Source organism: Crinia signifera, chromosome 4 (genome assembly GCF_055691185.1).
Source record: "Crinia signifera chromosome 4, ASM5569118v1, whole genome shotgun sequence".
NCBI classification, from domain to species: domain Eukaryota; kingdom Metazoa; phylum Chordata; class Amphibia; order Anura; family Myobatrachidae; genus Crinia; species Crinia signifera.
Window position 1 is genome coordinate 56,927,536 of NC_139220.1, and position 23,739 is coordinate 56,951,274.

The 23,739-nt window shown below is 43.2% G+C and overlaps 19 non-coding genes and 15 pseudogenes across 19 annotated transcripts; all 34 read left to right on the forward strand.

Moving 5' to 3' along the window:
• Positions 1-3,683: 3,683 nt before the first annotated feature.
• Positions 3,684-3,802, forward strand: LOC146077032 (5S ribosomal RNA). Its single transcript, XR_014474412.1, has one exon. It is a non-coding gene; the product is annotated as a 5S ribosomal RNA (ribosomal RNA).
• A 345-nt stretch (positions 3,803-4,147) lies between these two features.
• On the forward strand, positions 4,148-4,266 carry LOC146077248 (5S ribosomal RNA). Its single transcript, XR_014474483.1, has one exon. It is a non-coding gene; the product is annotated as a 5S ribosomal RNA (ribosomal RNA).
• Positions 4,267-5,057: 791 nt separating this feature from the next.
• Positions 5,058-5,176, forward strand: LOC146076906 (5S ribosomal RNA). The gene has a single exon (XR_014474292.1). It is a non-coding gene; the product is annotated as a 5S ribosomal RNA (ribosomal RNA).
• A 340-nt stretch (positions 5,177-5,516) lies between these two features.
• Positions 5,517-5,635, forward strand: LOC146076921 (5S ribosomal RNA). The gene has a single exon (XR_014474306.1). It is a non-coding gene; the product is annotated as a 5S ribosomal RNA (ribosomal RNA).
• A 342-nt stretch (positions 5,636-5,977) lies between these two features.
• Positions 5,978-6,096, forward strand: LOC146077074 (5S ribosomal RNA). The gene has a single exon (XR_014474452.1). It is a non-coding gene; the product is annotated as a 5S ribosomal RNA (ribosomal RNA).
• A 342-nt stretch (positions 6,097-6,438) lies between these two features.
• Positions 6,439-6,557, forward strand: LOC146076936 (5S ribosomal RNA). The gene has a single exon (XR_014474320.1). It is a non-coding gene; the product is annotated as a 5S ribosomal RNA (ribosomal RNA).
• Positions 6,558-6,899: 342 nt separating this feature from the next.
• On the forward strand, positions 6,900-7,018 carry LOC146076232 (5S ribosomal RNA). Its single transcript, XR_014473710.1, has one exon. It is a non-coding gene; the product is annotated as a 5S ribosomal RNA (ribosomal RNA).
• Positions 7,019-7,361: 343 nt separating this feature from the next.
• On the forward strand, positions 7,362-7,480 carry LOC146076409 (5S ribosomal RNA). Its single transcript, XR_014473809.1, has one exon. It is a non-coding gene; the product is annotated as a 5S ribosomal RNA (ribosomal RNA).
• A 340-nt stretch (positions 7,481-7,820) lies between these two features.
• LOC146077051 (5S ribosomal RNA) lies at positions 7,821-7,939 on the forward strand. The gene has a single exon (XR_014474430.1). It is a non-coding gene; the product is annotated as a 5S ribosomal RNA (ribosomal RNA).
• Positions 7,940-8,284: 345 nt separating this feature from the next.
• On the forward strand, positions 8,285-8,403 carry LOC146076420 (5S ribosomal RNA). Its single transcript, XR_014473820.1, has one exon. It is a non-coding gene; the product is annotated as a 5S ribosomal RNA (ribosomal RNA).
• A 340-nt stretch (positions 8,404-8,743) lies between these two features.
• Positions 8,744-8,862, forward strand: LOC146077040 (5S ribosomal RNA). The gene has a single exon (XR_014474420.1). It is a non-coding gene; the product is annotated as a 5S ribosomal RNA (ribosomal RNA).
• Positions 8,863-9,205: 343 nt separating this feature from the next.
• LOC146077025 (5S ribosomal RNA) lies at positions 9,206-9,324 on the forward strand. Its single transcript, XR_014474405.1, has one exon. It is a non-coding gene; the product is annotated as a 5S ribosomal RNA (ribosomal RNA).
• Positions 9,325-9,665: 341 nt separating this feature from the next.
• LOC146076847 (5S ribosomal RNA) lies at positions 9,666-9,784 on the forward strand. The gene has a single exon (XR_014474239.1). It is a non-coding gene; the product is annotated as a 5S ribosomal RNA (ribosomal RNA).
• Positions 9,785-10,128: 344 nt separating this feature from the next.
• LOC146077073 (5S ribosomal RNA) lies at positions 10,129-10,247 on the forward strand. Its single transcript, XR_014474451.1, has one exon. It is a non-coding gene; the product is annotated as a 5S ribosomal RNA (ribosomal RNA).
• Positions 10,248-10,588: 341 nt separating this feature from the next.
• Positions 10,589-10,707, forward strand: LOC146077103 (5S ribosomal RNA; annotated as a pseudogene).
• Positions 10,708-11,048: 341 nt separating this feature from the next.
• On the forward strand, positions 11,049-11,167 carry LOC146077235 (5S ribosomal RNA; annotated as a pseudogene).
• A 341-nt stretch (positions 11,168-11,508) lies between these two features.
• On the forward strand, positions 11,509-11,627 carry LOC146077236 (5S ribosomal RNA; annotated as a pseudogene).
• A 344-nt stretch (positions 11,628-11,971) lies between these two features.
• LOC146076995 (5S ribosomal RNA) lies at positions 11,972-12,090 on the forward strand. The gene has a single exon (XR_014474377.1). It is a non-coding gene; the product is annotated as a 5S ribosomal RNA (ribosomal RNA).
• A 341-nt stretch (positions 12,091-12,431) lies between these two features.
• LOC146077104 (5S ribosomal RNA) lies at positions 12,432-12,550 on the forward strand (annotated as a pseudogene).
• A 341-nt stretch (positions 12,551-12,891) lies between these two features.
• LOC146077238 (5S ribosomal RNA) lies at positions 12,892-13,010 on the forward strand (annotated as a pseudogene).
• A 341-nt stretch (positions 13,011-13,351) lies between these two features.
• On the forward strand, positions 13,352-13,470 carry LOC146077279 (5S ribosomal RNA; annotated as a pseudogene).
• Positions 13,471-13,813: 343 nt separating this feature from the next.
• LOC146077181 (5S ribosomal RNA) lies at positions 13,814-13,932 on the forward strand (annotated as a pseudogene).
• Positions 13,933-14,272: 340 nt separating this feature from the next.
• LOC146077148 (5S ribosomal RNA) lies at positions 14,273-14,391 on the forward strand (annotated as a pseudogene).
• Positions 14,392-15,143: 752 nt separating this feature from the next.
• LOC146077058 (5S ribosomal RNA) lies at positions 15,144-15,262 on the forward strand. Its single transcript, XR_014474436.1, has one exon. It is a non-coding gene; the product is annotated as a 5S ribosomal RNA (ribosomal RNA).
• A 343-nt stretch (positions 15,263-15,605) lies between these two features.
• On the forward strand, positions 15,606-15,724 carry LOC146077283 (5S ribosomal RNA). The gene has a single exon (XR_014474490.1). It is a non-coding gene; the product is annotated as a 5S ribosomal RNA (ribosomal RNA).
• Positions 15,725-16,066: 342 nt separating this feature from the next.
• LOC146076710 (5S ribosomal RNA) lies at positions 16,067-16,185 on the forward strand. Its single transcript, XR_014474109.1, has one exon. It is a non-coding gene; the product is annotated as a 5S ribosomal RNA (ribosomal RNA).
• Positions 16,186-16,524: 339 nt separating this feature from the next.
• Positions 16,525-16,643, forward strand: LOC146076197 (5S ribosomal RNA; annotated as a pseudogene).
• A 343-nt stretch (positions 16,644-16,986) lies between these two features.
• On the forward strand, positions 16,987-17,105 carry LOC146077260 (5S ribosomal RNA). Its single transcript, XR_014474486.1, has one exon. It is a non-coding gene; the product is annotated as a 5S ribosomal RNA (ribosomal RNA).
• Positions 17,106-17,445: 340 nt separating this feature from the next.
• Positions 17,446-17,564, forward strand: LOC146077159 (5S ribosomal RNA; annotated as a pseudogene).
• A 342-nt stretch (positions 17,565-17,906) lies between these two features.
• LOC146077152 (5S ribosomal RNA) lies at positions 17,907-18,025 on the forward strand (annotated as a pseudogene).
• Positions 18,026-18,362: 337 nt separating this feature from the next.
• Positions 18,363-18,481, forward strand: LOC146077301 (5S ribosomal RNA; annotated as a pseudogene).
• Positions 18,482-18,821: 340 nt separating this feature from the next.
• Positions 18,822-18,940, forward strand: LOC146077160 (5S ribosomal RNA; annotated as a pseudogene).
• Positions 18,941-19,283: 343 nt separating this feature from the next.
• On the forward strand, positions 19,284-19,394 carry LOC146076135 (5S ribosomal RNA; annotated as a pseudogene).
• A 343-nt stretch (positions 19,395-19,737) lies between these two features.
• Positions 19,738-19,856, forward strand: LOC146077156 (5S ribosomal RNA; annotated as a pseudogene).
• The last annotated feature ends 3,883 nt before the right edge of the window (positions 19,857-23,739 follow it).

Sequence of the window (23,739 nt, forward strand, 5' to 3'; positions counted from 1 at the left end):
TATTCATATTGTAAGCCTCCTAGTGTCCAAAAAAATTAAAAGGAAGTTGAAATAATGATGGAAACATAAAGTAGACATATGGTCTATGTTAGTTATTAACTATTTTGAGTGGTATGATTATTTGTCTCACAAGCAGAAAATTTAACATTTTGCAAATTGCTAAATTTTCCATTTTTTTACGACATTTTGGTATTTTTCACAAAAAAACACAGACTGTATCGACCCAAATTTACCACTAATTTGAAGTACAATGTGTCACGAAAAAACAATCTCAAAATCACTGGGATAAGTAAAAGCAAAAAAAAGTTATCCCCACTTAAGTGATACATGTCAGATTTGAAAAAAAGGGCTCTGTCAGGAACGCAAAAACTGGCTCTGTCAGGAAGGGGTTAAGGCCTTGGAATTAACCCACAAGACACTCTTTTCATCAGATTTGTTAACTGGACTCACACAGGTCAGATCCTCTCTCAATCAATTGCTGAGAGATAAAACAAAACAGGAAATACGTAAGGTTAGACACAAGTTCTACCTTTGGGGGAACAAGCCCGGTACTTTGCTAGCAAAAGCACTCAGGTCCCAAAGAGCCCAAGCATACGTTCACCACATAGCAGACCGTACAGGTAAAAAGGTCTATAACTTCCCACAGATTGCGAAGGCCTTTGAGGGTTATTATACCCAGTTATATAACCTAAAGGGAACTTCCCCCAGGGTGGGAGAACCAGACCGTAGACGGGAGATTGAGGAATACTTAGCATCAGTACACCTTCCTCGGATCTCGGAAACAGACATGCACTGGCTTGACCAACCCTTTACGATAGAAGAGCTGGAGAGCACTCTCAAACACACCCCCTCTGGGAAGAGCCCTGGCCCGGATGGCTTCACGGTTAGCTATTACAAAACTTTTCGTCCCCTCTTGATGCCCCTGTTCTTAAAAGCCTGCAACTCAGTCACGAATGGCACCCCCTTTACTCCCCAAAGCCTAGAAGCCCACATCATGATAATCCCTAAGGAGGGTAAGGACCCTAGCCAATGTAATAGCTACAGGCCAATATCACTCTTGAATACTGATATAAAGCTCTACGCCAAACTTATTGCACTGCGCTTAGGTTCCCTTCTGCCCGGGCTGATTCATGAAGACCAAGTGGGTTTCGTGACTGGGAGGGAAAAATCCCAAGGTATCCACACGATACTCCTATCAACGGACGCCGAAAAGGCGTTTGATAGGATAGATTGGTCATTTATGGAAGCTGTGCTCAAACACATCGGGATAGGTCCGAAATGCTACCACCGTATTTTAGCACTCTACAGCTCCCCTTCCGCACGGGTGAGAGTTAATGGAGCGCTCTCTGACCGGTTCAATATCAGCAACGGCACACGCCAGGGATGCCCCCTCTCGCCCTTAATCTTCGTCTTGTGTATGGAGGCTCTGGCGCAAGCAATTCGAATGAATCAAGATATTAAAGGCCTCCAGATAGGGAAAACAGAACACAAGTTAGCACTATATGCAGACGACCTACTGGCATCAATAACAGAACCAGTCACTTCAATGCCCTCTTTAATGCTAGAATTTGAGAGATTCGCCCGCCTATCAAATTTTAAAATTAATTACACTAAATCTGTGGCACTGAATATATCGACCCCAACCAATATAGTTGAAGGGATTAAAAAGACATTCCCGTTCCATTGGCATGATGACCATATTAAATACTTAGGTACCTGGATATCTAAAAATAATTCTAAGCTTTTACAACTTAACTTTCTTCCACTCCTTAAAAACATAAAGGCAGACTTAGCAAAATGGTCACCGCTTAAACTATCTTGGTTGGGAAGAGTCAATACTGTCAAGATGAACATCCTCCCTAAAGTATTATACCTACTGCAGACTCTACCGGTCACTATCCCGCTCTCTTTCTTTAAAGAATTACAAGGGGCAGTAGGGAAATTCATATGGGGTAATCATGGGCCGCGAATCTCTCAGCATACTCTCATACAAAGAAGGGAAAAAGGGGGCCTCCAGTTACCCCATTTTTTAAGTTATTATCACTCAGTGCACCTTTCTAGGATCATTGAGATGACAAGGCCTCATCAATTTAAACATTGGCCCGCCATAGAAGGACACACAGTAGGCATGTCGCCAAGAGTGATACCCTGGCTAGAGAAACCTCCCACGCCACAACACCCCACACTGTCCCCCACGATCCAGTCCTGGCGTAATCATAAAAACCTTCCTTTTTTTAAAAGAGGAGTCTCGCTCTTGACGCCTTTGATTAACAATCCAGAATTTCCCCCGGGCGAAGCCCTCAGATCCCTCCCCGTGCGATACTCAATAGACATATCTTACTTAGGGCAGATCACAGATAAAGCGGGATTGAGATCCTTCACTGATATACGGAATGACACTGGTCTCCCGGCAAACCTCTTCTGGCTCTACTTACAGATCAGGCACTATGTCTCTTCTTTCCCTAAAAGGACTCAGGGATGGGAACCTACTCCATTCGAATCGCTAATTCTCTCCCAAGAGCCCCCGAGGCATTTGATATCCCAGATATACCAGACCTGCCTAAGCAAGCGAACGACAGATTTGCCAGCTTACTCATTGGCATGGAACAAAGAATTGACCAGGGAGCTGTCGGTAGACCAGTGGTCAAAATTTTTTAAATACATCTTTGCCGCCTCGCCTTCAATACAGATGCTAGAAACACAATATAAGATCTTATCTCGCTGGTATAGGTGCCCGCAGACCATCCATCAGATGAATAGATCACTACCGAACTTATGTTGGAGATGTAATCAAGCTCCAGGCACTCACCTACATATATGGTGGTCCTGTCCGGCCATCCAATCTTACTGGCGCCTGGTTCACAAGCTATCAGAAAAAATAACCAACGCATCTCTGTCTTTCTGCCCTGAGCTCTGGCTCTTCAACCTCATAGACCTACCCATCTCCAGCTTCAAAAAGTCCTTGATTAGACACTTATTAAATGCTGCCAGGGCAGTGATCCCATGCTACTGGAGATCACCGAATGCCCCCCCAATTTCTTCCTGGCTTAGAAGAGTTGACCTTTACATGAATATGGAGGATTTAACATCCTTCCTGAGGGACTCCTCGCAGGCCATCACCTCCACCTGGATGGGCTGGCTTGCTTTCAAAGACTCCCAGGAATACACCCTGTTGATGCAGGGAGGGAACTCCTTGCCAAACTATGCCCCCTAGTCAGTCTCCATAAACCCCATAGGTCGCCCAACCCCCCCCCCCCCCGGCCACTACCCCCTCCCCCCCCCTCCATATAACCTTTGTCCCTATTCACTATAATCCTTAAACTTCCACATGAGCCCATCATTACCCAACTTTCTCATCTGCTTTTTCTCTGAGATCTCTCTGACGGTCACGGTGTCCAGTTAGGCATCGGAACGTCACTGAAGGCACCTTTACCATACAGATGGACGTGTAGTTAGGTATAAGGAATTATAAATGACTGTCCAGCTCGATTGTCAATAGCTTGGAGAAGGTGTTCACCACATACTATGTTGGGCTCTGTAACCTTGTCTTTTGATGGAAACATTATTGTACTGTTCCGATGTTGCTATTGAATGTCTGTTCGTTTCCTTTTTATTGCTTAATAAAAATTGATTGCAAAAAAAAAAAAAGAAGTAGAAAAGGGCAAACAATGTTAGCGGATTTCACCTACAGCCATACCACACTGGATAAGCCCAATCTCGTCTGATCTTGGTAGCTAAGCAGTGTTGGGCCTGCTTAGTACTTGGGTGGTAGACCACATGGGAACACCAGGTGCTGTAGGTTTTTTGACATTACTGGCAAATGCTTTTATTTTCCCAGCTATTCAAACTGAAAACTTTTTTAAGGATTACTACTAGAGAGAATTGGAAGAGGTCAAACATACTCTATACCCATCATCTAATTCTTTACTACACTGTTTAGGCCCAATTCCAACTGTTTGTAGCAGCTAAACAGTGTTGTGCCTGGTCAGTAGTTTTTTTTTTTTACCACCAGCTAATACTAGGTCCTGTAGGTCTTTTTACTTTACCAACACATGATTTTTTCTCTACACCAATACAGTTTGGAAACGTATCCATTAGATTTCTTGTAGATAGAAGTAGAAGAGGGCAAACAATGTGATTGAATTTCACCTACAGCCATACCACACTGGATAAGCCCAATCTCGTCAGATCTTGGCAGCTAAGCAGTGTTGGGCCTGGTTAGTACTTGGGTGGGAGACCACATGGGAACACCAGGTGCTGTAGGTTTTTTGACATTACTGGCAAATGCTTTTATTTCCCCAGCTATTTAAATTGAAGATTTTGGGGGGGATTACTACTAGAGCAAATTAAAAGAGGTCAAACAGACTCTATAGTCCTCATCTAATTCTTTACTACACTGTTTAGGCCCAATTCCAACTGTTTGTGGCAGCTAAACAGTGTTGTGTCTGGTCAGTAGTTTTTTGACCATCTGCTAATACTAGGTCCTGAAGGTCTTTTTACATTACCAGCACATGATTTTTTCTCTACAACAATGCAGTTTGGAAACGTATTCATTAGATTACTTGTAGATAGAATAGAAGAGGGCAAACAATGTGATTGATTTTCAACTACAGCCATACCAAACTGGATAAGCCCAATCTCGTCTGATCTTCGAAGCTAAGCAGTGTTGGGCCTGGTTAGTACTTGGTTGGGAGACCACCTGATGCTGTAGGTTTTTTGACGTTACTGGCAAATGCTTTTATTTCCCCAGCTATTCAAACTGAAAACTTTTTTAGGGATTACTACTAGAGAGAATTGGAAGAGGTCAAACATACTCTATAGCCCTCATCTAATTCTTTACTACACTGTTTAGGCCCAATTCCAACTGTTTGTGGCAGCTAAACAGTGTTGTGCCTGGTCAGTAGTTTTTTTTTTACCACCAGCTAATACTAGGTCCTGTAGGTCTTTTTACATTACCAACACATGATTTTTTCTCTACAACAATACAGTTTGGAAACGTATCCATTAGATTACTTGTAGATAGAAGTAGAAGAGGGCAAACAATGTGATTGAATTTCACCTACAGCCATACCACACTGGATAAGCCCAATCTCGTCAGATCTTGGCAGCTAAGCAGTGTTGGTCCTGGTTAGTACTTGGGTGGGAGACCACATGGGAACACCAGGTGCTGTAGGTTTTTTGACATTACTGGCAAATGCTCTTATTTCCCCAGCTATTCAAATTGAATTTTTTTTTGGGGATTACTACTAGAGCGAATTGAAAGAGGTCAAACCGACTCCATAGTCCTCATCTAATTCTTTACTACACTGTTTAGGCCCAATTCCAACTGTTTGTGGCAGCTAAACAGTGTTGTGTCTGGTCAGTAGTTTTTTGACCATCTGCTAATACTAGGTCCTGTAGGTCTTTTTACATTACCAACACATGATTTTTTCTCTACAACAATACAGTTTGGAAACGTATCAATTAGATTACTTGTAGATAGAAGTAGAAGAGGGCAAACAATGTGATTGATTTTCACCTACAGCCATACCACACTGGATAAGCCAAATCTCGTCAGATCTTGGCAGCTAAGCAGTGTTGGGCCTGGTTAGTACTTGGGTGGGAGACCACATGGGAACACCAGGTGCTGTAGGTTTTTTGACATTACTGGCAAATGCTTTTATTTCCCCAGCTATTTAAATTGAAAACTTTTTTGGGGATTACTACTAGAGAGAATTGAAAAAAGTCAAACAGACTCTATAGCCCTCATCTAATTCTTTACTACACTGTTTAGGCCCAATTCCAACTGTTTGTGGCAGCTTTACAGTGTTGTGCCTGGTCAGTAGTTTTTTTTGACCACCTGCTAATACTAGGTCCTGTAGGTCTTTTTACATTACCAACACATGATTTTTTCTCTACAACAATGCAGTTTGGAAACGTATTCATTAGATTACTTGTAGATAGAAGTAGAAAAGGGCAAACAATGTCGTCGGTTTTCACCTACGGCCATACCACACTGGATAAGCCCAATCTCATCTGATCTTGGAAGCTAAGCAGTGTTGGGCCTGGTTAGTACTTGGGTGGGAGACCACATGGGAACACCAGGTGCTGTTGGTTTTCTGACATTACTGGCAAATGCTTTTATTTCCCCAGCTATTCAAATTGAAATCTTTTTTAGGTACTACTACTAGAGAGAATTGTAAGAGGTCAAACATACTCTATAGCCCTCATCTAATTCTTTACTACACTGTTTAGGCCCAATTCCAACTGTTTGTGGCAGCTTTACAGTGTTGTGCCTGGTCAGTATTTTTTTTGGACCACCTGCTAATACTAGGTCCTGTAGGTCTTTTTACATTACCAACACATGATTTTTTCTCTACAACAATACAGTTTGGAAACGTATTCATTAGATTACTTGTAGATAGAAGTAGAAGAGGGCAAACAATGTGATTGATTTTCACCTTCAGCCATACCACACTGGATAAGCCCAATCTCATCAGATCTTGGCAGCTAAGCAGTGTTGGGCCTGGTTAGTACTTGGGTGGGAGACCACATGGGAACACCAGGTGCTGTAGGATTTTTGACATTACTGGCAAATGCTTTTATTTCCCCAGCTATTCAAATTGAAAACTTTTTTAGGGATTACTACTAGAGAGAATTGTAAGAGGTCAAACAGACTCTATAGCCCTCATCTAATTCTTTACTACACTGTTTAGGCCCAATTCCAACTGTTTGTGGCAGCTTTACAGTGTTGTGCCTGGTCAGTAGTTTTTTTGACCACCTGCTAATACTAGGTCCTGTAGGTCTTTTTACATTATTAACACATGATTTTTTTCTCTACAACAATACAGTTTGGAAACGTATCCATTAGATTACTTGTAGATAGAAGTAGAAGAGGGCAAACAATGTGATTGATTTTCACCTACAGCCATACCACACTGGATAAGCCCAATCTCGTCAGATCTTGGCAGCTAAGCAGTGTTGGGCCTGGTAAGTACTTGGGTGGGAGACCACATGGGAACACCAGGTGCTGTAGGTTTTTTGACGTTACTGGCAAATGCTTTTATTTCCCCAGCTATTCAAATTGAAAACTTTTTTAGGGATTACTACTAGAGAGAATTGGAAGAGGACAAACATACTCTATACCCCTCATCTAATTCTTTACTACACTGTTTAGGCCCAATTCCAACTGTTTGTGGCAGCTAAACAGTGTTGTGCCTGGTCAGTAGTTTTTTTTTTACCACCAGCTAATACTAGGTCCTGTAGGTCTTTTTACATTACCAACACATGATTTTTTCTCTACAACAATACAGTTTGGAAATGTATCCATTAGATTACTTGTAGATAGAAGTAGAAGAGGGCAAACAATCTGATTGAATTTCACCTACAGCCATACCACACTGGATAAGCCCAATCTCGTCAGATCTTGGCAGCTAAGCAGTGTTGGGCCTGGTTAGTACTTGGGTGGGAGACCACATGGGAACACCAGGTGTTGTAGGTTTTTTGACATTACTGGCAAATGCTTTTATTTCCCCAGCTATTCAAATTGAAATTTTTTTTGGGGATTACTACTAGAGCGAATTGAAAGAGGTCAAACCGACTCTATAGTCCTCATCTAATTCTTTACTACACTGTTTAGGCCCAATTCCAACTGTTTGTGGCAGCTAAACAGTGTTGTGTCTGGTCAGTAGTTTTTTGACCACCTGCTAATACTAGGTCCTGTAGGTCTTTTTACATTACCAACACATGATTTTTTCTCTACAACAATACAGTTTGGAAACGTATCAATTAGATTACTTGTAGATAGAAGTAGAAGAGGGCAAACAATGTGATTGATTTTCACCTACAGCCATACCACACTGGATAAGCCCAATCTCATCAGATCTTGGCAGCTAAGCAGTGTTGGGCCTGGTTAGTACTTGGGTGGGAGACCACATGGGAACACCAGGTGCTGTAGGTTTTTTGACGTTACTGGCAAATGCTTTTATTTCCCCAGCTATTCAAATTGAAAACTTTTTTAGGGATTACTACTAGAGAGAATTGGAAGAGGTCAAACATACTCTATACCCCTCATCTAATTCTTTACTACACTGTTTAGGCCCAATTCCAACTGTTTGTGGCAGCTAAACAGTGTTGTGCCTGGTCAGTAGTTTTTTTTTTTACCACCAGCTAATACTAGGTCCTGTAGGTCTTTTTACATTACCAACACATGATTTTTTTCTCTACAACAATACAGTTTGGAAATGTATCCATTAGATTACTTGTAGATAGAAGTAGAAGAGGGCAAACAATGGGATTGAATTTCACCTACAGCCATACCACACTGGATAAGCCCAATCTCGTCAGATCTTGGCAGCTAAGCAGTGTTGGGCCTGGTTAGTACTTGGGTGGGAGACCACATGGGAACACCAGGTGTTGTAGGTTTTTTGACATTACTGGCAAATGCTTTTATTTCCCCAGCTATTCGAATTGAAAAATTTTTTTGGGATTACTACTAGAGCGAATTGAAAGAGGTCAAACCGACTCTATAGTCCTCATCTAATTCTTTACTACACTGTTTAGGCCCAATTCCAACTGTTTGTGGCAGCTAAACAGTGTTGTGTCTGGTCAGTAGTTTTTTGACCATCTGCTAATACTAGGTCCTGTAGGTCGTTTTACATTACCAACACATGATTTTTTCTCTACAACAATGCAGTTTGGAAACGTATTCATTAGATTACTTGTAACTAGAAGTAGAATAGGGCAAACAATGTCATCGGATTTCACCTACAGCCATACCACACTGGATAAGCCCAATCTCGTCTGATCTTGGAAGCTAAGCAGTGTTGGGCCTTGTTAGTACTTTTGTGGGAGACCACATGGGAACACCTGGTGCTGTAGGTTTTTTGACGTTACTGGCAAATGCTTTTATTTCCCCAGCTATTCAAACTGAAAACTTTTTTAGGGATTACTACTAGAGGGAATTGGAAGAGGTCAAACATACTCTATAGCCCCCATCTAATTCTTTACTACACTGTTTAGGCCCAATTCCAACTGTTTGTGGCAGCTAAACAGTGTTGTGTCTGGTCAGTAGTTATTTTTTTACCACCAGCTAATACTAGGTCCTGTAGGTCTTTTTACATTACCAACACATGATTTTTTCTCTACAACAATACAGTTTGGAAACGTATCCATTATATTACTTGTAGATAGAAGTAGAAGAGGGCAAACAATGTGATTGAATTTCACCTACAGCCATACCACACTGGATAAGCCCAATCTCGTCAGATCTTGGCAGCTAAGCAGTGTTGGTTCTGGTTAGTACTTGGGTGGGAGACCACATGGGAACACCAGGTGCTGTAGGTTTTTTGACATTACTGGCAAATGCTTTTATTTCCCCAGCTATTCAAATTGAATTTTTTGGGGGGGATTACTACTAAAGCGAATTGAAAGAGGTCAAACCGACTCTATAGTCCTCATCTAATTCTTTACTACACTGTTTAGGCCCAATTCCAACTGTTTGTGGCAGCTAAACAGTGTTGTGTCTGGTCAGTAGTTTTTTGACCATCTGCTAATACTAGGTCCTGTAGGTCTTTTTAAATTACCAGCACATGATTTTTTTCTCTACAACAATGCAGTTTGGAAACGTATTCATTAGATTACTTGTAGATAGAAGTAGAAAAGGGCAAACAATGTTGACGGTTTTTACCTACAGCCATACCACACTGGATAAGCCCAATCTCGTCTGATCTTGGAAGCTAAGCAGTGTTGGGCCTGGTTAGTACTTGGGTGGGAGACCACATGGGAACACCATGTGCTGTAGGTTTTTTGACATTACTGGCAAATGCTTTTATTTCCCCAGCTATTCAAATTGAAAACTTTTTTAGGGATTACTACTAGAGAGAATTGGAAGAGGTCAAACATACTCTATAGTCCTCATCTAATTCTTTACTACACTGTTTAGGCCCAATTCCAACTGTTTGTGGCAGCTTTACAGTGTTGTTCCTGGTCAGTAGTTTTTTTTTTGACCACCTGCTAATACTAGGTCCTGTAAGTCTTTTTACATTACCAACACATGATTTTTTCTCTACAACAATACAGTTTGGAAACGTATCCATTAGATTACTTGTAGATAGAAGTAGAAAAGGGCAAACACTGTTATCGGTTTTCATCTACGGCCATACCACACTGGATAAGCCCAATCTCGTCTGATCTTGGAAGCTAAGCAGTGTTGGGCCTGTTTAGTACTTGGGTGGGAGACCACATGGGAACACCAGGTGCTGTTAGTTTTCTGACATTACTGGCAAATGCTTTTATTTCCCCAGCTATTCAAATTGAAATCTTTTTTAGGTATTACTACTAGAGAGAATTGTAAGAGGTCAAACATACTCTATAGCCCTCATCTAATTCATTACTACACTGTTTAGGCCCAATTCCAACTGTTTGTGGCAGCTTTGCAGTGTTGTGCCTGGTCAGTAGTTTTTTTGGACCACCTGCTAATACTAGGTCCTGTAGGTCTTTTTACATTACCAACACATGATTTTTTCTCTACAACAATACAGTTTGGAAACGTATTCATTAGATTACTTGTAGATAGAATAGAAGAGGGCAAACAATGTGATTGATTTTCACCTATAGCCATACCACACTGGATAAGCCCAATCTCGTCAGATCTTGGAAGCTAAGCAGTGTTGGGCCTGGTTAGGACTTGGGTGGGAGACCACATGGGAACAGCAGGTGCTGTAGGTTTTTTGACGTTACTGGCAAATGCTTTTATTTCCCCAGCTATTCAAATTGAAATCTTTTTTAGGTATTACTACTAGAGAGAATTGTAAGAGGTCAAACATACTCTATAACCCTCATCTAATTCTTTACTACACTGTTTAGGCCCAATTCCAACTGTTTGTGGCAGCTTTACAGTGTTGTGCCTGGTCAGTAGTTTTTTTGGACCACCTGCTAATACTAGGTCCTGTAGGTCTTTTTACATTACTAGCACATGATTTTTTCTCTACAACAATGCAGTTTGGAAACGTATTCATTAGATTACTTGTAGAAAGAATAGAAGAGGGCAAACAATGTGATTGATTTTCACCTATAGCCATACCACACTGGATAAGCCCAATCTCGTCAGATCTTGGAAGCTAAGCAGTGTTGGGCCTGGTTAGGACTTGGGTGGGAGACAACATGGGAACAGCAGGTGCTGTAGGTTTTTTGACGTTACTGGCAAATGCTTTTATTTCCCCAGCTATTCAAATTGAAAACTTTTTTAGGGATTACTACTAGAGAGAATTGGAAGAGGTCAAACATACTCTATAGCCCTCATCTAATTCTTTACTACACTGTTTAGGCCCAATTCCAACTGTTTGTGGCAGCTAAACAGTGTTGTGCCTGGTCAGTAGTTTTTTTGGACCACCTGCTAATACTAGGTCCTGTAGGTCTTTTTACATTACCAGCACATGATTTTTTCTCTACAACAATGCAGTTTGGAAACGTATTCATTAGATTACTTGTAGATAGAATAGAAGAGGGCAAACAATGTGATTGATTTTCACCTATAGCCATACCACACTGGATAAGCCCAATCTCGTCAGATCTTGGAAGCTAAGCAGTGTTGGGCCTGGTTAGGACTTGGGTGGGAGACAACATGGGAACAGCAGGTGCTGTAGGTTTTTTGACGTTACTGGCAAATGCTTTTATTTCCCCAGCTATTCAAATTGAAAACTTTTTTAGGGATTACTACTAGAGAGAATTGGAAGAGGTCAAACATACTCTATAGTCCTCATCTAATTCTTTACTACACTGTTTAGGCCCAATTCCAACTGTTTGTGGCAGCTTTACAGTGTTGTTCCTGGTCAGTAGTTTTTTTTTTGACCACCTGCTAATACTAGGTCCTGTAAGTCTTTTTACATTACCAACACATGATTTTTTCTCTACAACAATACAGTTTGGAAACGTATCCATTAGATTACTTGTAGATAGAAGTAGAAAAGGGCAAACACTGTTATCGGTTTTCATCTACGGCCATACCACACTGGATAAGCCCAATCTCGTCTGATCTTGGAAGCTAAGCAGTGTTGGGCCTGGTTAGTACTTGGGTGGGAGACCACATGGGAACACCAGGTGCTGTTAGTTTTCTGACATTACTGGCAAATGCTTTTATTTCCCCAGCTATTCAAATTGAAATCTTTTTTAGGTATTACTACTAGAGAGAATTGTAAGAGGTCAAACATACTCTATAGCCCTCATCTAATTCATTACTACACTGTTTAGGCCCAATTCCAACTGTTTGTGGCAGCTTTGCAGTGTTGTGCCTGGTCAGTAGTTTTTTTGGACCACCTGCTAATACTAGGTCCTGTAGGTCTTTTTACATTACCAACACATGATTTTTTCTCTACAACAATACAGTTTGGAAACGTATTCATTAGATTACTTGTAGATAGAATAGAAGAGGGCAAACAATGTGATTGATTTTCACCTATAGCCATACCACACTGGATAAGCCCAATCTCGTCAGATCTTGGAAGCTAAGCAGTGTTGGGCCTGGTTAGGACTTGGGTGGGAGACCACATGGGAACAGCAGGTGCTGTAGGTTTTTTGACGTTACTGGCAAATGCTTTTATTTCCCCAGCTATTCAAATTGAAATCTTTTTTAGGTATTACTACTAGAGAGAATTGTAAGAGGTCAAACATACTCTATAACCCTCATCTAATTCTTTACTACACTGTTTAGGCCCAATTCCAACTGTTTGTGGCAGCTTTACAGTGTTGTGCCTGGTCAGTAGTTTTTTTGGACCACCTGCTAATACTAGGTCCTGTAGGTCTTTTTACATTACCAGCACATGATTTTTTCTCTACAACAATGCAGTTTGGAAACGTATTCATTAGATTACTTGTAGATAGAATAGAAGAGGGCAAACAATGTGATTGATTTTCACCTATAGCCATACCACACTGGATAAGCCCAATCTCGTCAGATCTTGGAAGCTAAGCAGTGTTGGGCCTGGTTAGGACTTGGGTGGGAGACAACATGGGAACAGCAGGTGCTGTAGGTTTTTTGACGTTACTGGCAAATGCTTTTATTTCCCCAGCTATTCAAATTGAAAACTTTTTTAGGGATTACTACTAGAGAGAATTGGAAGAGGTCAAACATACTCTATAGCCCTCATCTAATTCTTTACTACACTGTTTAGGCCCAATTCCAACTGTTTGTGGCAGCTAAACAGTGTTGTGCCTGGTCAGTAGTTTTTTTGGACCACCTGCTAATACTAGGTCCTGTAGGTCTTTTTACATTACCAGCACATGATTTTTTCTCTACAACAATGCAGTTTGGAAACGTATTCATTAGATTACTTGTAGATAGAATAGAAGAGGGCAAACAATGTGATTGATTTTCACCTATAGCCATACCACACTGGATAAGCCCAATCTTGTCAGATCTTGGAAGCTAAGCAGTGTTGGGCCTGGTTAGGACTTGGGTGGGAGACAACATGGGAACAGCAGGTGCTGTAGGTTTTTTGACGTTACTGGCAAATGCTTTTATTTCCCCAGCTATTCAAATTGAAAACTTTTTTAGGGATTACTACTAGAGAGAATTGGAAGAGGTCAAACATACTCTATAGCCCTCATCTAATTCTTTACTACACTGTTTAGGCCCAATTCCAAATGTTTGTGGCAGCTAAACAGTGTTGTGCCTGGTCAGTAGTTTTTTTTTTACCACCAGCTAATACTAGGTCCTGTAGGTCTTTTTACATTACCAACACATGATTTTTTCTCTACAACAATACAGTTTGGAAACGTATCCATTAGATTACTTGTAGATAGAAGTAGAAGAGGGCAAACAATGTGATTGAATTTCACCTACAGCCATACCACACTGGATAAGTCCAATCTCGTCAGATCTTGGCAGCTAAGCAGTGTTGGGTCTGGTTAGAACTTGGGTGGGAGACCACATGGGAACACCAGGTGCTGTAGGTTTTTTGACATTACTGGCAAATGCTTTTATTTCCCCAGCTATTTAAATTGAAATTTTTTGGGGGGATTACTACTAGAGCAAATTAAAAGAGGTCAAACAGACTCTATAGTCCTCATCTAATTCTTTACTACACTGTTTAGGCCCAATTCCAACTGTTTGTGGCAGCTAAACAGTGTTGTGTCTGGTCAGTAGTTTTTTGACCATCTGCTAATACTAGGTCCTGTAGGTCTTTTTAAATTACCAGCACATGATTTTTTCTCTACAACAATGCAGTTTGGAAACGTATTCATTAGATTACTTGTAGATAGAAGTAGAAAAGGGCAAACAATGTTGACGGTTTTTACCTACAGCCATACCACACTGGATAAGCCCAATCTTGTCTGATCTTGGAAACTAAGCAGTGTTGGGCCTGGTTAGTACTTGGGTAGGAGACCACATGGGAACACCATGTGCTGTAGGTTTTTTGACATTAATGGCAAATGCTTTTATTTCCCCAGCTATTCAAATTGAAAACTTTTTTAGGGATTACTACTAGAGAGAATTGGAAGAGGTCAAACATACTCTATAGTCCTCATCTAATTCTTTACTACACTGTATAGGCCCAATTCCAACTGTTTGTGGCAGCTTTACAGTGTTGTTCCTGGTCAGTAGTTTTTTTTTTAACCACCTGCTAATACTACAGATGGGTCAGGGTCCATCTTTGCAGGGGATGGCGCTGGCGTCGCCAGCCGCCATCCCCCGCCAGCGCCATGGCGATGGTGAGAAGGGGACGCGCGCGCACGAGAGGCGCGCGCGTCCCCTTCCGACGGCGCTTCGATCCGTTCCCCCGGGTCCCCGCCGGCTTGCCGGCGGTAACCCGGGGTCCCCGCCGCCTGCCCGCACCCCCCCTAACCCCCCCTAACCCTGTCCGTCTCCCTGAGGCGGAGACGGACAAGGTTTTCCGTCGCGCTAGCGACGGAGACTGAGACGCGCGTGCGCGTGAGACGCACGTGCGTCTCAGTCTCCTCGCTGGCGAGGCTGCTGGCGGGTCGCCAGCGCATACGTTCTGGCGACCCGCCAGCAAGGATGAAAGACATAACATACTGTAGGTCCTGTAAGTCTTTTTACATTACCAACACATGGTTTTTTCTCTACAACAATACAGTTTGGAAACGTATCAATTAGATTACTTGTAGATAGAAGTAGAAGAGGGCAAACAATGTGTTTGATTTTCACCTACAGCCATACCACACTGGATAAGCCAAATCTCGTCAGATCTTGGCAGCTAAGCAGTGTTGGGCCTAGTTAGTACTTGGGTGGGAGACCACATGGGAACACCAGGTGCTGTAGGTTTTTTGACATTACTGGCAAATGCTTTTATTTCCCCAGCTATTTAAATTGAAAACTTTTTTGGGGATTACTACTAGAGAGAATTGAAAGAAGTCAAACAGACTCTATAGCCCTCATCTAATTCTTTACTACACTGTTTAGGCCCAATACCAACTGTTTGTGGCAGCTAAACATTGTTGTGTCTGGTCAGTAGTTTTTTGACCATCTGCTAATACTAGGTCCTGTAGGTCTTTTTACATTACCAACACATGATTTTTTCTCTACAACAATACAGTTTGGAAACGTATCCTTTAGAATACTTGTAGATAGAAGAAGAAGCAGAGGGCAAACAATGTGATTGATTTTCACCTACAGCCATACCACACTGGATAAGCCCAATCTCGTCTGATCTTGGAAGCTAAGCAGTGTTGGGCCTGGTTAGTACTTGGGTGGGAGACCACATGGGAACATCAGGTGCTGTAGGTTTTTTGACATTACTGGCAAATGCTTTTATTAACCCAGCTATTTAAATTGAAAACTTTTTTGGGGATTACTACTAGAGATAATTGAAAGAAGTCAAACAGACTCTATAGCCCTCATCTAATTCTTTACTACACTGTTTAGGCCCAATTCCAACTGTTTGTGGCAGCTTTACAGTGTTGTGTCTGGTCAGTAGTTTTTTTTGACCACCTGCTAATACTAGGTCCTTTAGGTCTTTTTACATTACCAACACATGATTTTTTATCTACAACAATACAGTTTGGAAACGTATCCATTAGATTACTTGTAGATAGAAGTAGAAGTGGGCAAACAATGTGATTGATTTTCACCTACAGCCATACCACACTGGATAAGCCCAATCTCGTCAGATCTTGGCAGCTAAGCAGTGTTGGGCCTGGTTAGTACTTGGGTGGGAGACCACATGGGAACACCAGGTGCTGTATGTTTTTTTACATTACTGGCAAATGCTTTTATTTCCCCAGCTATTTAAATTGAAATTTTTTTTGGGGATTACTACTAGAGCAAATTAAAAGAGGTCAAACAGACTATATAGTCCTCATCTAATTCTTTACTACACTGTTTAGGCCCAATTCCAACTGTTTGTGGCAGCTAAACAGTGTTGTGTCTGGTCAGTAGTTTTTTGACCATCTGCTAATACTAGGTCCTGTAGGTCTTTTTAAATTTCCAGCACATGATTTTTTCTCTACAACAATGCAGTTTGAAAACGTATTCATTAGATTACTTGTAGATAGAATAGAAGAGGGCAAACAATGTGATTGATTTTCACCTACAGCCATACCACACTGGATAAGCACAATCTTGTCAGATCATTGAAGCTAAGCAGTGTTGGGCCTGGTTAGGACTTGGGTGGGAGACCACATGGGAACACCTGGTGCTTTTGGTTTTTTGACGTTACTGGCAAATGCTTTTATTTCCCCAGCTATTCAAATTGAAAACTTTTTTGGGGATTACTACTAGAGAGAATTGGAAGAGGTCAAACATACTCTATAGCCCTCATCTAATTCTTTACTACACTGTTTAGGCCCAATTCCAACTGTTTGTGGCAGCTAAACAGTGTTGTGCCTGTTCAGTAGTTTTTTTTTTACCACCAGCTAATACTAGGTCCTGTAGGTCTTTTTACATTACCAACACATTATTTTTTCTCTACAACAATACAGTTTGGAAACGTATCCATTAGATTACTTGTAGATAGAAGTAGAAGAGGGCAAGCAATGTGATTGAATTTCACCTACAGCCATACCACACTGGATAAGCCCAATCTCGTCAGATCTTGGCAGCTAAGCAGTGTTGGGCCTGGTTAGTACTTGGGTGGGAGACCACATGGGAACACCAGGTGCTGTAGGTTTTTTTGACATTACTGGCAAATGCTTTTATTTCCCCAGCTATTCAAATTGAAATTTTTTTGGGGATTACTACTAGAGCGAATTGAAAGAGGTCAAACCGACTCTATAGTCCTCATCTAATTCTTTACTACACTGTTTAGGCCCAATTCCAACTGTTTGTGGCAGCTAAACAGTGTTGTGTCTGGTCAGTAGTTTTTTGACCATCTGCTAATACTAGATCCTGTAGGTCTTTTTAAATTACCAGCACATGATTTTTTCTCTACAACAATGCAGTTTGGAAACTTATTCATTAAATTACTTGTAGATAGAAGTAGAAAAGGGCAAACAATGATGTCGGTTTTCACCTACAGCCATACCACACTGGATAAGCCCAATCTCATCCAATCTTGGCAGCTAAGCAGTGTTGGGCCTTGTTAGTACTTGGGTGGGAGACCACATGGGAACACCAGGTGCGGTAGGTTTTTTGACATTACTGTGAAATGCTTTTATTTCCCCAGCTATTCAAATTTAAAACTTTTTTAGGGATTACTACTAGAGAGAATTGGAAGAGGTCAAACATACTCTATAGCCCTCATCTAATTCTGTACTACATTGTTTAGGCCCAATTCCAACTGCTTGTGGCAGCTAAACAGGGTTGTTCCTGGTCAGTAGTTTTTTTTGGCCAGCTGCTAATACTAGGTCCTGCGGGTCTTTTTACATTACCAACACATGATTTTTTCTCTACAACAATACAGTTTGGAAATGTATTCATTAGATTACTTGTAGATAGAAGTAGAAGAGGGCAAACAATGTGACTGATTTTCACCTACAGCCATACCACACTGGATAAGCCTAATCTCGTCTGATCTTGTCACCTAAGCAGTGTTGGGCCTGGTTAGTACTTGGGTGGGAGACCACATGGAAACACCAGGTGCTGTAGGTTTTTTGACATTACTGGCAAATGCTTTTATTTCCCCAGCTATTCAAATTGAATTTTTTTTTAGGGATTACTACTAGAGAGAATTGGAAGAGGTCAAACATACTCTACAGCCCTCATCTAATTCTTCACTACACTGTTTAGGCCCAGTTCCAACTGTTTGTGGCAGCTAAACAGTGTTATGTCTGGTCAGTAGTTTTTTGACCATCTGCTTATACTAGATCCTGTAGGTCTTTTTAAATTACCAGCACATGATTTTTTCTCTACAATGCAGTTTGGAAACTTATTCATTAAATTACTTGTAGATAGAAGTAGAAAAGGGCAAACAATGTTGTCGGTTTTCACCTACAGCCATACCACACTGGATAAGCCCAATCTCATCCAATCTTGGCAGCTAATCAGTGTTGGGCATGGTTATTACTTGGGTGGGAGACCACATGGGAACACCAGGTGCAGTAAGTTTTTTGACATTACTGTGAAATGCTTTTATTTCCCCAGCTATTCAAATTGAAAACTTTTTTAGGGATTACTACTGGAGAGAATTGGAAGAGGTCAAACATACTCTACAGCCCTCATCTAATTCTTCACTACACTGTTTAGGCCCAGTTCCAACTGTTTGTGGCAGCTAAACAGTGTTATGTCTGGTCAGTAGTTTTTTGACCATCTGCTAATACTAGATCCTGTAGGTCTTTTTAAATTACCAGCACATGATTTTTTCTCTACAACAATGCAGTTTGGAAACTTATTCATTAAATTACTTGTAGATAGAAGTAGAAAAGGGCAAACAATGATGTCGGTTTTCACCTACAGCCATACCACACTGGATAAGCCCAATCTCATCCAATCTTGGCAGCTAAGCAGTGTTGGGCCTTGTTAGTACTTGGGTGGGAGACCACATGGGAACACCAGGTGCAGTAGGTTTTTTGACATTACTGTGAAATGCTTTTATTTCCCCAGCTATTCAAATTTAAAACTTTTTTAGGGATTACTACTAGAGAGAATTGGAAGAGGTCAAACATACTCTACAGCCCTCATCTAAATCTTTACTACACTGTTTAGGCCCAATTCCAACTGCTTGTGGCAGCTAAACAGTGTTGTGCCTGGTCAGTAGTTTTTTTTTGACCACCTGCTAATACTAGGTCCTGTAGGTCTTTTTACATTACCAACACATGATTTTTTTTCTACAACAATACAGTTTGGAAACGTATCCATTAGATTACTTGTAGATAGAAGTAGAAGAGGGCAAACAATGTGATTGATTTTCACCTACAGCCATACCACACTGGATAACCCCAATCTCGTCTGATCTTGGCAGTGTTGGGCCTGGTTAGTACTTGGGTGGGAGACCACATGGGAACACCAGGTGCTGTAAGTTTTTTGACATTACTGGCAAATGCTTTTATTTCCCCAGCTATTCAAATTGAAAACTTTTTTTTTTGGGATTACTACTAGAGAGAATTGAAAGAGGTCAAACAGACTCTATAGCCCTCATCTAATTATTTACTACACTGTTTAGGCCCAATTCCAACTGTTTGTGGCAGCTAAACAGTGTTGTGTCTGGTCAGTAGTTTTTTGACCATCTGCTAATACTAGGTCCTGTAGGTATTTTTAAATTACCAGCACATGATTTTTTCTCTACAACAATGCAGTTTGGAAACGTATTCATTAGATTACTTGTAGATAGAAGTAGAAAAGGGCAAACAGTGTTATCGGTTTTCACCTACAGCCATACCACACTGGATAAGCCCAATCTCGTCTGATCTTTGTAGCTAAGCAGTGTTGGGCCTGGTTAGTACTTGGGTAGGAGACCACATGGGAACACCAGGTGCTGTAAGTTTTTTGACATTACTGTCAAAATGCTTTTATTTCCCCAGCTATTCAAATTGAAAACTTTTTTAGGGATTACGACTAGAGAGAATTGGAAGAGGTCAAACATACTCTACAGGCCTCATCTAATTCTTTACTACACTGTTTAGGCCCAATTACAACTGCTTGTGGCAGCTAAACAGTGTTGTGCCTGGTCAGTAGTTTTTTGTTGACCACCTGCTAATACTAGTGTGACCGGACGCCTGCCCTTAGCTCTGGCTACGCCCTTCGGGTCCACAGATAGCGGTTCCTGGTCTCACGGGACCTGGCCAATAGGGGATTCCCTGTTACCGTCAGTAACCGCCTGTTACTGACTCCACCCACTACGCAGTGGGCGGGGTTATCGCTGCCACCACCAGACTCCTACTACGTGGCATCTGGAACCACGGATACCTCCTCAGGCCCAACCGCTGGCCCTGAGTACTACCTGCGTCGACACACTGCTGGCGTCGACTGGTCCCCCACTGGTCACGGACCAGACCTCTGCTTTGGTAGCTGGCAGAGCGGAGACTCGGAGACGCTGGATGCTATGCCCAGAACAGCCGGAGAACGGAATTATTGCAATTAATTCTGTTGGTCGCAGATAAAGCAGACTTCTTGGGCAAAAGATGGTTTATTTGCTCAAGTAGAAGCTCTGAAGAGAGCCCTCTCCTAGGTCCCTAGGAGGTACAGCATACAAGTGATGTTACAGCATTCAGATACAGGCAGAAGTACAACAACTTGGGCTCACAGGCCCTGCTTATAAGGACAGAAAACACACTGACATTGTCAGATCCTCCCCCATACATTTACAATTTGCATCTCAATCTGACATGTTACTTCTAGTGCATAAAGAACCAAGATTACATACTACAAAGGATGAGTCCAATTTCCTTAGCATATATAAATTCCAGGAACAGGGGATATATTTATCTCCTGGACATGTTTACATAAACACAAATGTCTGCATTACCAACACCTGGCACACAGGATGGCCTGGGTTCAGTGACCCATCACATATAGTACATAAATTTCCTTATCACCTTTTACACAGGGCTTCAGACACAGAGCCTACTCCCTGCTGTGTATTGGACACTCACAGACCTTCTGACAGTTTAGCATCTCATTTCCTCATCACCAAGATTTGCTAAATTCCTCCCCCCCAGAAATGTACAAAGTGCATTGTAAGTCCAGAATGCATTCCTCAATATTCAATACAATATACCCAATATATGATGCAGTCCTAGCTCAGTGCTACTCATACAGTTTAAAACATGTCAAGTGCCCTTGTCCTGGATAACGGCAAAGCACGGAGAGTTAACCCCTTCAGTGCTGTAGCCGCCATTAACCCCGTGTGCCGGGCTCTCCGGCCACACTTCTCCCCCCCCCCTTCAAGCGGGAAACCAGAGGGCCATGTCCCAACGATTTGGCTCCTGGTCCCGCAGCCCATTTGGGGGTTACTGGGAGTGCCTGGGGGTGTTGGCCCCCAGCCTAGACAGTTCCTCCAGACTGCAGTGGGCCATATCTGGTTGGTGCTGAAAGTCCACACAGTCACCACAGTGTCCAAGTCTGAGGCCCCACAACAACAGTCTGTCTGTTTCCCCCAATGAAGGGGGCAAACCTTCATCAGGTGGGTGTTCCTTCACCCCAGTGGGGTGCCAGTGGCACCATCTGTGCCAAAGCTGGTCTGCTGCATACACAATTGCCACCCAGTGTGTCCAAATTGTGGCATACCCCACCTCCCACCATAGCAGTATTCTGCTCACACAAGCCACAGGGTGCTCCTGCCCACATGGCTCCTCCTGGCTCAGTACTGCTCCCAGTCCGTGCAGTGGCGCAATAGTCCGTACCACAATGTCCTGGTAATAAATATGCGTCATCAGCACTGGAGCTGGTACCAGAGCCTCCTTCAGCGACTGGAATGCCAACTCACAAGCAGGTGTACAGTCCACTGTCTTGGGAAGACCCTTCCTAGTCACTACTGTAAGGGACGTCACTACCAAACTAGAGTCAGGGACAACTGGTCTGTAGGGCCTTACAGTTTCTAAGGTCAGTACCTGTCTGGGGGTTGTGGGCCGGGGACAGCCTCTGGTCGACTCTACCTTCACTGGTCTGGGCCTACCCCTGTCTCCTCCCACACTATCTTCCAGGCACTGCACCCCTGTCACTTCTCCCGGGCACCCGTCTGCAACAACTGTCAGACCTGCCCTCCTGTCCTCCTCAAAGGACCTACGTCTTGGGGAACCCACTCTCTCTGGTGTATCCCCTTCTACCTTCCTGACTACCCTGGGCCTGAACCCTTCCTGCCCGGGCACACTCCCTACCCCCTCCCCATCGAGGCCGCTGCGAGCTTGGCACCGTATGCCTGTCAGGGATGGGTCAGAGAGCGGAGCCTCCTGAACCCCCTGCCAGTGCCCCTCACTTTCTCCTAAAGGGGGACACTCTACAGGGGTATCTAGGTTGGGATGTCTAGGGTCATTCTGGTTTGGGTCAGTCATGTTAAGGTCAGTGTGGTCACTCATACTCACCGCTGGAGTTGGCAAACCACTAGGAACAGGAGCATCGCTGGGCACCCTCACAGGATACAACAAGCTGGCACACACATCCTCTGCGTTGCTAGGGGACGTAGGCACACCAGAGGCAAAAGGCATGCTGGGGAGATGCGCTGATCTAGCCGCTGTAGTCTTTTCCTCTGGACTGGTTGATGCTGTGGTTGGCTGTGCTGGCAGTTGTCTGGCCGCTGTGGTCTTTTCCTCTGGGCTGGGCTGTGCTGGTGTCGATGGTAAGGGCTGTAGTCTGGCAGCTTGACTCCAGGCGATGGCGTTAGCAAATGTAGTAACGATTCCACCCCCAAGATCATTCCCCAGGACTACATCTGTTGGGAGGCCATCCATGACGGCAACATCTCGCAACTCTGGTCCAGCCCCCCAATCCAGGTAGACTCTGGCCATGGGCACCTCTCGCTCCGCTCCATCTGCCATTGTAACTTTGGCAGTGCGACCCTGCAAGATTGCAGCAGGATCAATCAGTCTGGGGCTCACCACAGTGATTGAGGCCCCAGAGTCTCTCAGGCATTCCCCCTGCAGGGGCCCCACTTGGACCGCCTGTAGGTGCCGCCACATATTCCGTAGAGGCCGCATGGCCATGCAGGTGACTCTATCAGCAGAGTCTGCCTGTTTCTCACCACACTCCATCGGACTGACTGGAGGGGGTACAGTCTCTGTGGGCTCATCTCCACGGGTCAAGCAAGCAAGCCGGGATCCAGCATTCGGATTGGTAGCGCGAATCTGGGGTGCCGGCAGTGTGGGACAGTTCATCCTCAGATGTCCGATTTTCCCACAGCTGTAGCACTTCTTGACCAGGTGGGGCTCCGATGATCCCTGATTACTCGCAGGGACGCTGCGGGGCGATTGCTGGCCAAGAGCACCCGGGTTGGAAGATGCTTGCTTTGGGGGGCGATGAGCTGAAGAGGGGTGTCCCCCTAGTGGTACAGTCCTTTGTAGTGGGCTGCTACTTGGGCGTTTCAGCCCCTGTGACCGAATTGCCACATACTTGTCCGCTAGCTGGGCAGCCATCTTTACGCTGGGTGGCTCCCGATCTAGCACCCACTCCTTCACTACCTGGGCACACCTGCGGTAGAACTGCTCCCTGCAGATCACATCAATTAGGGTGTCCCAGGTTGTGGCCTTTGATTCCTCCACCCACTTCACCAAGTACTGCCGCAGCTGGGTGGCAAACTGCTCATGGGTGCTGCCAGGATTCTTTGGCAAGTCCCGAAACTTTTTCCTGTAGGACTCAGGAGTTACAAAAAATCGTTTGAGGAGGGCCTTGGCGACAACATCATAGTCCCCGCAGTCCTCATTGGCCACTCCTCG